Source organism: Gorilla gorilla, chromosome 11 (genome assembly GCF_029281585.2).
Source record: "Gorilla gorilla gorilla isolate KB3781 chromosome 11, NHGRI_mGorGor1-v2.1_pri, whole genome shotgun sequence".
NCBI lineage: Eukaryota > Metazoa > Chordata > Mammalia > Primates > Hominidae > Gorilla > Gorilla gorilla.
The window spans coordinates 10,909,056-10,922,700 of NC_073235.2; positions in this window are offsets into that span (position 1 = coordinate 10,909,056).

Here is a 13,645-nt window from a genome sequence, read left to right on the forward strand (position 1 = left end):
TATAAACATGGAAATATCTACACCGCTACCTGTATAAACATGGAAATATCAGCACCGCTATCTGTATGAACATGGAAATATATACACTGCTATCTGTATGAACATGGAAATATCTACACCGCTATCTGTATGAACATGGATATATCTACACAGCCCTCTGGATGAACATGGAAATATCCACACCGCTATCTGTGTAAACATGCAAACATCTTCACCGCTATCTGTATAAACATGGAAATATCTACACCGCTATCTCTATGAACATGGAAATATCTACACCGCTATCTGTTTGAAGATGGAAATATATACACCGCTATCTGCATGAAAATGGAAATATCTACACAGCTATCTGCATATAGATGGAAATATCTACACAGATTTCTCTTTACACATGGAAATAACTACACCGCTATCTGTATGAACATGGAAATATCTACACCGCCATCTGTATGAAAATGAAAATTTCTGCACCGCCATCTGTATGAACATATAAATATCTACACCGTCATCTCTATTAAGATGGAGATATCTACACGGCTATCTGAATAAACATGGAAATATCTACACCGCTGTCTGTATAAACATGGAAATATCTACACCGCTATCTGTATAAACATGGAAATATCTACACCGCTACCTGTATAAACATGGAAATATCAGCACCGCTATCTGTATGAACCTGGAAATATCTACACCGCTATCTGTATGAACATGGAAATATCTACACCGCTATCTGCATGAACATGGAAATATCCACACCGCTATCTGTTTGAACATGTAAATATCTACACCGCTATCTGCATGAAAATGGAAATATCTACAAAGCTATCTGCATATACATGGAAATATCTTCACAGCTATCTCTTTACACATGGAAATAACTACACCGCTATATCTATAAACATGGAAATATCTACACCACCATCTGTATGAACATGGAAATATCTGCACCGCCATCTCTTTGAACATATAAATATCTACACCGCCATCTGTATAAAGAAGGACATATCTAAACCGCTATCTGTATGAACACGGAAATATCAGCACCGCTCTCTGTAGGAAAATGGATGTATCTACACGGCTATCTGTATGAACATGGAAATATCTACACTGCTATCTGTATGAACATGGAAATAGCTACACCGTTATGTGTATGAAAATGGAAATAGCTACACCGCTATCTGTATGAACATGGAAATATCTACACCGCTATCTGTATGAACATGGATATATCTACACAGCCATCTGGATGAACATGGAAATATCTACACCGCTATCTGTGTAAACATGCATACATCTTCACCACTATCTGTATAAACATGGAAATATCTGCACCGCTCTCGGTATGAACATGGAAATATCTGCACAGCTATCTGTATGAACAAGGAAATACCTACACCGCTATCTGTTTGGACATGGAAATAACTACACCGCTATCTGCATGAAAATGGAAATATCTACACTGCTATCTGCATATACATTTAAATATCTACACAGCTATGTCTTTACACATGGAAATAACTACACCACTATCTGTATGAGCATGGAAATAACTACACCGCCATCTGTATGAACATGGAAATATCTGCACCGCCATCTGTATGAACATATAAATATCTACACCGCCACCTGTATTAAGATGGAGATATCTACACTGCTATCTGTATAAACATGGAAATATCTACTCCGCCATCTGTATGAACATATAAATACACTGCCATCTGTATTAAGAAGGAAATATCTAAACCGCTATCTGTATAATCATGGAAATATCTACACCGCTGCCTGTATAAACATGGAAATATCAGCACCGCTATCTGTATGAACATGGAAATATCTACACCGCTATCTGTAGGAACATGGAAATAGCTACACCGCTGCCTGTATAAACAAGGAAATATCAGCACCCCTATCTGTATGAACATGGAAATATCTACTCCACTATCTGTATGAACATGGATATATCTACACAGCCATCTGGAGGAACATGGAAATATCTACACCACTATCTGTATGAACATGGAAATATCTACACCGCTATCTGTGTAAACAAGCATACATCTTCACCGCTATCTGTATAAACATGGAAATATCTACACCGCTATCTGTATGAACATGGAAATATCTACACCGCTATCTGTATGAACATGGAAATATCTACACCGCTATCTGTTTGAACATGGAAATATCTACACCGCTATCTGCATGAAAATGGAAATATCTACACTGCTATCTGCATATACATGGAAATATCTGCACTGCTATCTGCATATACATGGAAATATCTACACAGCTATATCACTACACATGGAAATAACTACACCGCTATCTGTATGAACATGGAAATATCCACACCGCCATCTGCATGAACATGGAAATATCTGCACCACCATCTGTATGAACATATAAATATCTACACCGCCATCTGTATTAAGATGGAGATATCTACACCGCTATCTGTATAAACATGGAAATATCTACACCGCTACCTGTATAAACATGGAAATATCAGCACCGCTATCTGTATGAACATGGAAATATCTACACCGCTGTCTGTATAAACATGGAAATATCTACACCGCTACCTGTATAAACATGGAAATATCAGCACCGCTATCTGTATGAACATGGAAATATCTACACCGCTATCTGTATGAACATGGATATTTCTACACAGCCCTCTGGATGAACATGGAAATATCCACACCGCTATCTGTGTAAACATACATATATCTTCACCGCTATCTGTATAAACATGGAAATATCTACACCGCTATCTGTATGAACATGGAAATATCTACACCGCTATCTGTTTGAAGATGGAAATACATACACCGCTATCTGCATGAAAATGGAAATATCTACACAGATATCTGCATATACATGGAAATATCTACACAGCTATCTCTTTACACATGGAAATAACTACACCGCTATCTGTATGAACATGGAAATATCTACACCGCCATCTGTATGAACATGGAAATATCTGCACCGCCATCTGTATGAACATATAAATATCTACACCGCCATCTGTATTAAGATGTAGATATCTACACCGCTATCTGAATAAACATGGAAATATCTACACCGCTATCTGTATAAACATGGAAATATCTACAACGCTATCTGTATAACCATGGAAATATCTACACCGCAATCTGTATGAACATGGAAATATCTACACTGCTATCTGTATGAAGATGGAAATATCTGCACCGCCGTCTCTATGAACATATAAATATCTACACCGCCATCTGTATTAAGAAGGAAATATCTAAACCGCTATCTGTATAAACATGGAAATATCTACACCGCTGCCTGTTTAAACATGGAAATATCAGCACCGCTATCTGTATGAACATGGAAATATCTACATCGCTATCTGTATGAACATGGAAATATCTACACTGCTTTCTGTATGAACATGGAAATATCTACACCGTTATCTGTATGAACATGGAAATAGCTACACCACTATCTGTCTGAACATGGAAATATCTACACCGCTGTCTGTATGAACATGGATATATCTACACAGCCATCTGGATGAACATGGAAATATCTACACCGCTATCTGTATGAACATGGAAATATCTACACCGCTATCTGTATGAACATGGATATATCTACACAGCCATCTGGATGAACATGGAAATATCTACACCGCTATCTGTGTAAACATGCATAGAACTTCTCCGCTATCTGTATAAACATGGAAATATCTACACCGCTATCTGTATGAACATGGAAATATCCACACCGCTATCTGTATGAGCATGGAAATATCTACACTGCTATCTGTTTGAACATGGAAATATCTACACCGCTATCTGCATGAAAATGGAAATATCTACACTGCTGTCTGCATATTCATTTAAATATCTGCACAGCTATCTCTTTACACATGGAAATAACTACACCGCTATCTGTTTGAACATGGAAATATCTACACCGCCATCTGTATGAACACGGAAATATCTGCACCGCCATCTGTATGAACATATAAATATCTACACCGCCATCTGTATTAAGATGGAGATATCTACACTGATATCTGTATAAACATGGAAATATCTACACCGAAATCTGTAAGAACATATAAATATCTACACCGCCATCTGTATTAAGAAGGAAATATCTAAACCGCTATCTGTATAAACATGGAAATATCTACACCGCTGCCTGTATAAACAAGGAAATATCAGCACCGCTATCTGTATGAACATGGAAATATCTACACCGCTATCTGTATGATCATGGAAATATCTACACCGCTATCTGTATGAACATGGAAATAGCTACACCGCTATCTGTATGAACATGGATATATCTACACAGCCATCTGGATGAACATGGAAATGTCTACACCGCTATCTCTGTAAACATGCATAGATCTTCACCGCTATCTGTATAAACATGGAAATATCTACACCGCTATCTGTATGAACATGGAAATATCTACACCGCTATCTGTATGAACATGGAAATATCTACACCGCTATCTGTTTGAACATGGAAATATCTACACCACCGTCTGTGTGAACATGGAAATATTTACACCGCTATCTGTTTGAACATGGAAATATATTAACCGCTATCTGCATGAAAATGGAAATATCTACACAGCTATATGCATATACATGGAAATATCTACACAGCTATCTCTTTACACATGGAAATAACTACACCGCTATCTGTATGAGCATGGAAATATCTTCACCGCCATCTGTATGAACATGGATATATCTACACAGATATCTGGATGAACATGGAAATATCTACACCACTATCTGTATGAAGATGGAAATATCTACACCGCTATCTGTGTAAACATTCACACATCTACACCGCTATCTGTATAAACTTGGAAATATCTACACTGCTATCTGTATGAAAAAGGAAATATCTACACTGCTATCTGTTTGAACATGGAAATATCTACACCGCTATCTGCATGGAAATGGAAATATCTACACAGCGATCTGCATATACATGGAAATATCTACAAAGCTATCTCTTTACACATGGAAATAACTACACCGCTATATCTATAAACATGGAAATATCTACACCACCATCTGTATGAACATGGAAATATCTGCACCGCCATCTGTTTGAACATATAAATATCTACACCGCATTCTGTATTAAGAAGGAAATATCTAAACCGCTATCTGTATAAACACGGAAATATCAGCACCGCTCTCTGTATGAAAATGGAAATATCTACACCGCTATCTGTATGAACATGGAAATATCTACACCGCTATCTGTATGAACATGGATAAATCTACACAGCCATCTGGATGAACATGGAAATATCTACACCGCTATCTGTATGAACATGGAAATAGCTTCACCGCTATCTGTATGAACATGGAAATATCTACACCGCCATCTGTATGAACATGGAAATAGCTACACCGTTATGTGTATGAAAATGGAAATAGCTACACCGCTATCTGTATGAACATGGAAATAGCTACACCGTTATGTGTATGAAAATGGAAATAGCTACACCGCTATCTGTATGAACATGGAAATATCTACACCGCTATCTGTATGAACATGGATATATCTACACAGCCATCTGGATGAACATGGAAATATCTACACCGCTATCTGTGTAAACATGCATACACCTTCACCGCTATCTGTATAAACGTGGAAATATATACACTGCTATCTGTATGAAAAAGGAAATATCTAAACTGCTATCTGTTTGAACATGGAAATATCTACACCGCTATCTGTTTGAACATAGAAATATCTACACCGCTATCTGCATGAAAATGGAAATATCTACACAGCTATCTGCATATACATGGAAATATCTACAAAGCTATCTCTTTACACATGGAAATAACTACACTGCTATATCTATAAACATGGAAATATCTACACCACCATCTGTGTGAACATGGAAATATCTGCACCGCCATCTGTTTGAACATATAAATATCTACACCTCCATCTGTATTAAGAAGGAAATATCTAAACCGCTATCTGTATAAACACGGAAATATCAGCACCGCTCTCTGTATGAAAATGGAAATATCTACACCGCTATCTGCATGAACATGGAAATATCTACACTGCTATCTGTATGAACATGGAAATAGCTACACCGTTATGTGTATGAAAATGGAAATAGCTACACCGCTATCTGTATGAACATGGAATTATCTACACCGATATCAGTATGAACATGGATATATCTACACAGCCATCTGGATGAACATGGAAATATCTACACCGCTATCTGTATGAACATGGAAATATCTACACCGCTATCTGTATGAACATGGATATATCTACACAGCCATCTGGATGAACATGGAAATATCTACACCGCTATCTGTGTAAACATGCATACATCTTCACCACTATCTGTATAAACATGGAAATATCTGCACCGCTATCGGTATGAACATGGAAATATCTACACCGCTATCTGTATGAACATGGAAATACCTACACCGCTATCTGTTTGGACATGGAAATAACTACACCGCTATCTGCATGAAAATGGAAATATCTACACTGCTATCTGCATATACATTAAAATATCTACACAGCTATCTCTTTACACATGGAAATAACTACACCACTATCTGTATGAACATGGAAATAACTACACAGCCATCTGGATGAACATGGAAATATCAGCACCGCTATCTCTATGAACATGGAAATATCTACACCGCTATCTGTATGAACATGGAAATATCTACACCGCTATCTGTATGAACATGGATATATCTACACAGCCCTCTGGATGAACATGGAAATATCCACACCGCTATCTGTGTAAACATGCATACATCTTCACCGCTATCTGTATAAACATGGAAATATCCACACTGCTATCTGTATGAACATGGAAATATCTGCACCGCTATCTGTATGAACATGGAAATAACTACACCGCTATCTGTTTGAACATGGAAATATCTACACCGCTATCTGCATATAGATGGAAATATCTACACTGCTATCTGCATATACATGGAAATATCTACACAGCTATCTCTTTACACATGGAAATAACTACACCGCTATCTGTATGAATATGGAAATATCTACACCGCCATCTGTATGAACATGGAAATATCTGCACCGCCATCTGTATGAACATATAAATATCTACACCGCCATCTGTATTAACATGGAGATATCTACACCGCTATCTGTATAAACATGGAAATATCTACACCGCTATCTGTATAAGCATGGAAATATCTACACCGCTACCTGTATAAACATGGAAATATCAGCACCGCTATCTGTATGAACATGGAAATATCTATACTGCTATCTGTATGAACATGGAAATAACTACACCGCTATCTGTATGAACATGGATATATCTACACAGCCCTCTGGATGAACATGGAAATATCCACACCGCTATCTGTGTAAACATGCATACATCTTCACCGCTATCTGTATAAACATGGAAATATCTACACCGCTATCTCTATGAACATGGAAATATCTACACCGCTGTCTGTTTGAAGATGGAAATATATACACCACTATCTGCATGGAAATGGAAATATCTACACAGCTATCTGCATATAGATGGAAATATCTACACAGCTATCTCTTTACACATGGAAATAACTACACCGCTATCTGTATGAACATGGAAATATCTACACCGCCATCTGTATGAACATGGAAATATCTTCACCGCCATCTGTATGAACACATAAATATCTACACGGCCATCTGTATTAAGATGGAGATTCCTACACCGCTATCTGTATAAACATGGAAATATCTACAGCGCTATCTGTATAAACATGGAAATATCTACACTGCTATCTGTATAAACATGGAATTATCAGCACCGCTATCTGTATGAACATGGAAATATCAGCCCCTCTATCTGTATGAACATGGAAGTATCTAAACCGCTATCTGTATGAACATCGAAATATCTACACCGCTATCTGTATGAACACGGAAATATCTACACCGCTATCTGTATGAACATGGAAATATCTACACCGCCATCTGTATGAACATGGAAATATCTGCACCGCCATCTGTATGAACATATAAATATCTACACCGCCATCTGTATTAAGATGGAGATATCTACACCGCTATCTGTATAAACATGGAAATATCAACACCGCTATCTGTATAAACATGGAAATATCTACACCACTATCTGTATAAACATGGAAATATCTACACCGCTACCTGTATAAACATGGAAATATCAGCACCGCTATCTGTATGAATATGGAAATATCTACACCGCTATCTGTATGAACATGGAAATATCTACACCGCTATCTGTATGAACATGGATATACGTACACAGCCCTCTGGATGAACATGGAAATCTCTACACCGCTATCTGTGTAAACATGCATACATCTTCACCGCTATCTGTATAAACATGGAAATATCTACACCGCTATCTCTATGAACATGGAAATATCTACACCGCTATCTGTTTGAAGATGGAAATATATACACAGCTATCTGCATGAAAATGGAAATATCTACACAGCTATCTGCATATAGATGGAAATATCTACACAGCTATCTCTTTACACATTGAAATATCTACACCGCTATCTGAATGAACATGGAAATATCAGCACCACTATCTGTATGAACATGGAAATACCAGCACCGCTATCTGTATGAACATGGAAATATCTACACCGCTATCTGTATGAACATGGAAATATCTACAACACTATCTGTTTGAAGATGGAAATATATACATCGCTATCTGCATGAAAATGGAAATACCTACACAGCTATCTGCATATAGATGGAAATATCTACACAGCAATCTCTTTACACATGGAAATAACTACACCGCTATCTGTATGAACATGGACATATCTACACCACCATGTGTATGAACATGGAAATATCTGCACGGCCATCTGTATGAACATATAAACATCTACACAACCATCTGTATTAAGATGGAGATATCTACACCGCTATCTGAATAAACATGGAAATATCTACACCGCTATCTGTATGAACATGGAAATATCTACACTGCTATCTGTATGAACATGGAAATAGCTACACCGTTATCTGTATGAACATGGAAATAGCTACACCGCTATCTGGATGAACATGGAAATATCTACACCGCTATCTGTATGAACATGGATGTATCTACACAGCCATCTGGATGAACATGGAATTACCTTCACCGCTATCTGTAAGAACATGGAAATATCTACACCGCTATCTGTATGAACATGGATATATCTACACAGCCATCTGGATGAACATGGAAATATCTACACCGCTATCTGTGTAAACATGCATTCATCTTCGCCGCTATCTGTATAAACATGGAAATATCTACACTGCTATCTGTATGAACATGGAAATATCTGCACCGCTATCTGCATGAAAATGGAAATATCTACACCGCTATCTGTATAAACATGGAAATATCTACACCGCTATCTGTATGAACATGGAAATATCTTCACCGCCATCTGTTTGAACATGGATATATCTACACAGCCATCTGGATGAACATGGAAATATCTACACCGCTATCTGTTTGAACATGGAAATAGCTACACCGCTATCTGTATGAACATGGAAATATCTACACCGCTATCTGTATGAACATGGAAATATCTACACCGCTATCTGTATGAACATGGAAAAATCTTCACCGCCATCTGTGTGAACATGGATATATCTAAACAGACCTCTGGATGAACATGGAAATATCCACTCCGCTATCTGTGTAAACATGCATACACCTTCACCGCTATCTGAATAAACATGGAAATATCTACACCGCTATCTGTATGAACATGGAAATATCTACACCGCTATCTGTTTGAAGATGGAAATATATACACCGCTACCTGCATGAAAATGGAAATATCTTCACAGCTATCTGCATATACATGGCAATATCTACACAGCTATCTCTTTACACATGGAAATAACTACACCGCTATCTGTATGAACATGGAAATATCTACACCGCCATCTGTATGTACATGGAAATATCTGCACCGCCATCTGTATGAACATATAAATATCTACACCGCCATCTGTATTAAGATGGAGATATCTACACCGATATCTGTATGAACATGGAAATAGCTACACCACTATCTGTATGAACATGGAAATATCTTCAACGCCATCTGTATGAACATGGATATATCTACACAGCCATCTGTATGAACATGGAAATATCTACACCGCTATCTGTATGAACATGGAAATATCTACACCGCTATCTGTATGAACATGGAAATACCTTCACAGCCATCTGTATGAACATGGATATGTCTACACATCCATCTGGATGAACATGGAAAAATCTACACCGTGATCTGTATGAACATGGGAATATCTACACCGCTATCTGTGTAAACATGCATACAACTTCACCTCTATCTGTATAAACATGGAAATATCTACACCGCTATCTGAATGAACATGGAAATATCTACACCGCTATCTGTTTGAACATGGAAATATCTAAACCGCTATCTGCATGAAAATGGAAATATCTACACAGCTATCTGAATATACATGGAAATACCTACAGATCTATCTCTTTACACATGGAAATAACTACACCGCTATCTGTATGAACATGGAAATATCTTCACCGCCATCTGTATGAACATGGATATATCTACACAGCCATCTGGATGAACATGGAAATATCTACACCGCTATCTCTATGAAGATGGAAATATCTACACCGCTATCTGTGTAAACATGCATACACCTTCACCGCTATCTGTATAAACGTGGAAATATATACACTGCTATCTGTATGAAAAAGGAAATATCTAAACTGCTATCTGTTTGAACATGGAAATATCTACACCGCTATCTGTTTGAACATAGAAATATCTACACCGCTATCTGCATGAAAATGGAAATATCTACACAGCTATCTGCATATACATGGAAATATCTACAAAGCTATCTCTTTACACATGGAAATAACTACACTGCTATATCTATAAACATGGAAATATCTACACCACCATCTGTGTGAACATGGAAATATCTGCACCGCCATCTGTTTGAACATATAAATATCTACACCTCCATCTGTATTAAGAAGGAAATATCTAAACCGCTATCTGTATAAACACGGAAATATCAGCACCGCTCTCTGTATGAAAATGGAAATATCTACACCGCTATCTGCATGAACATGGAAATATCTACACTGCTATCTGTATGAACATGGAAATAGCTACACCGTTATGTGTATGAAAATGGAAATAGCTACACCGCTATCTGTATGAACATGGAATTATCTACACCGATATCAGTATGAACATGGATATATCTACACAGCCATCTGGATGAACATGGAAATATCTACACCGCTATCTGTATGAACATGGAAATATCTACACCGCTATCTGTATGAACATGGATATATCTACACAGCCATCTGGATGAACATGGAAATATCTACACCGCTATCTGTGTAAACATGCATACATCTTCACCACTATCTGTATAAACATGGAAATATCTGCACCGCTATCGGTATGAACATGGAAATATCTACACCGCTATCTGTATGAACATGGAAATACCTACACCGCTATCTGTTTGGACATGGAAATAACTACACCGCTATCTGCATGAAAATGGAAATATCTACACTGCTATCTGCATATACATTAAAATATCTACACAGCTATCTCTTTACACATGGAAATAACTACACCACTATCTGTATGAACATGGAAATAACTACACAGCCATCTGGATGAACATGGAAATATCAGCACCGCTATCTCTATGAACATGGAAATATCTACACCGCTATCTGTATGAACATGGAAATATCTACACCGCTATCTGTATGAACATGGATATATCTACACAGCCCTCTGGATGAACATGGAAATATCCACACCGCTATCTGTGTAAACATGCATACATCTTCACCGCTATCTGTATAAACATGGAAATATCCACACTGCTATCTGTATGAACATGGAAATATCTGCACCGCTATCTGTATGAACATGGAAATAACTACACCGCTATCTGTTTGAACATGGAAATATCTACACCGCTATCTGCATATAGATGGAAATATCTACACTGCTATCTGCATATACATGGAAATATCTACACAGCTATCTCTTTACACATGGAAATAACTACACCGCTATCTGTATGAATATGGAAATATCTACACCGCCATCTGTATGAACATGGAAATATCTGCACCGCCATCTGTATGAGCATATAAATATCTACACCGCCATCTGTATTAACATGGAGATATCTACACCGCTATCTGTATAAACATGGAAATATCTACACCGCTATCTGTATAAGCATGGAAATATCTACACCGCTACCTGTATAAACATGGAAATATCAGCACCGCTATCTGTATGAACATGGAAATATCTATACTGCTATCTGTATGAACATGGAAATAACTACACCGCTATCTGTATGAACATGGATATATCTACACAGCCCTCTGGATGAACATGGAAATATCCACACCGCTATCTGTGTAAACATGCATACATCTTCACCGCTATCTGTATAAACATGGAAATATCTACACCGCTATCTCTATGAACATGGAAATATCTACACCGCTGTCTGTTTGAAGATGGAAATATATACACCACTATCTGCATGGAAATGGAAATATCTACACAGCTATCTGCATATAGATGGAAATATCTACACAGCTATCTCTTTACACATGGAAATAACTACACCGCTATCTGTATGAACATGGAAATATCTACACCGCCATCTGTATGAACATGGAAATATCTGCACCGCCATCTGTATGAACATATAAATATCTACACCGCCATCTGTATTAAGAAGGAAATATCTAAACCGCTATCCGTATAACCATGGAAATATATACACCGCTGCCTGTATAAACATGGAAATATCAGCACCGCTATCTGTATGAACATGGAAATATCTACATCACTATCTGTATGAACATGGAAATATCTACACTGCTGTCTGTATGAACATGGAAATAGCTACACCGTTATCTGTATGAACATGGAAATAGCTACACCACCATCTGTATGAACATGGAAATATCTACACCGCTATCTGTATGAACATGGATAGATCTACACAGCCTTCTGGATGAGCATGGAAATATCTACACCGCTATCTGTATGAACATGGAAATATCTACACCGCTATCTGTATGAACATGGATATATCTACACAGCCATCTGGATGAACATGGAAATATCTACACCGCTATCTGTGTAAACATGCATAGATCTTCACCGCTATCTGTATAAACATGGAAATATCTACACCGCTATCTCTATGAACATGGAAATATCCACACCGCTATCTGTAAGAGCATGGAAATATCTACACCGCTATCTGTTTGAACATGGAAATATCTACACCGCTATCTGCATGAAAATGGAAATATCTACACTGCTATATGCATATTCATTTAAATATCTGCACAGCTATCACTTTACACATGGAAATAACTACACCGCTATCTGTTTGAACATGGAAATATCTACACCGCCATCTGAATGAACACGGAAATATCTGCACCGCCATCTGTATGAACATATAAATATCTACACCACCATCTGTATTAAGATGGAGATAT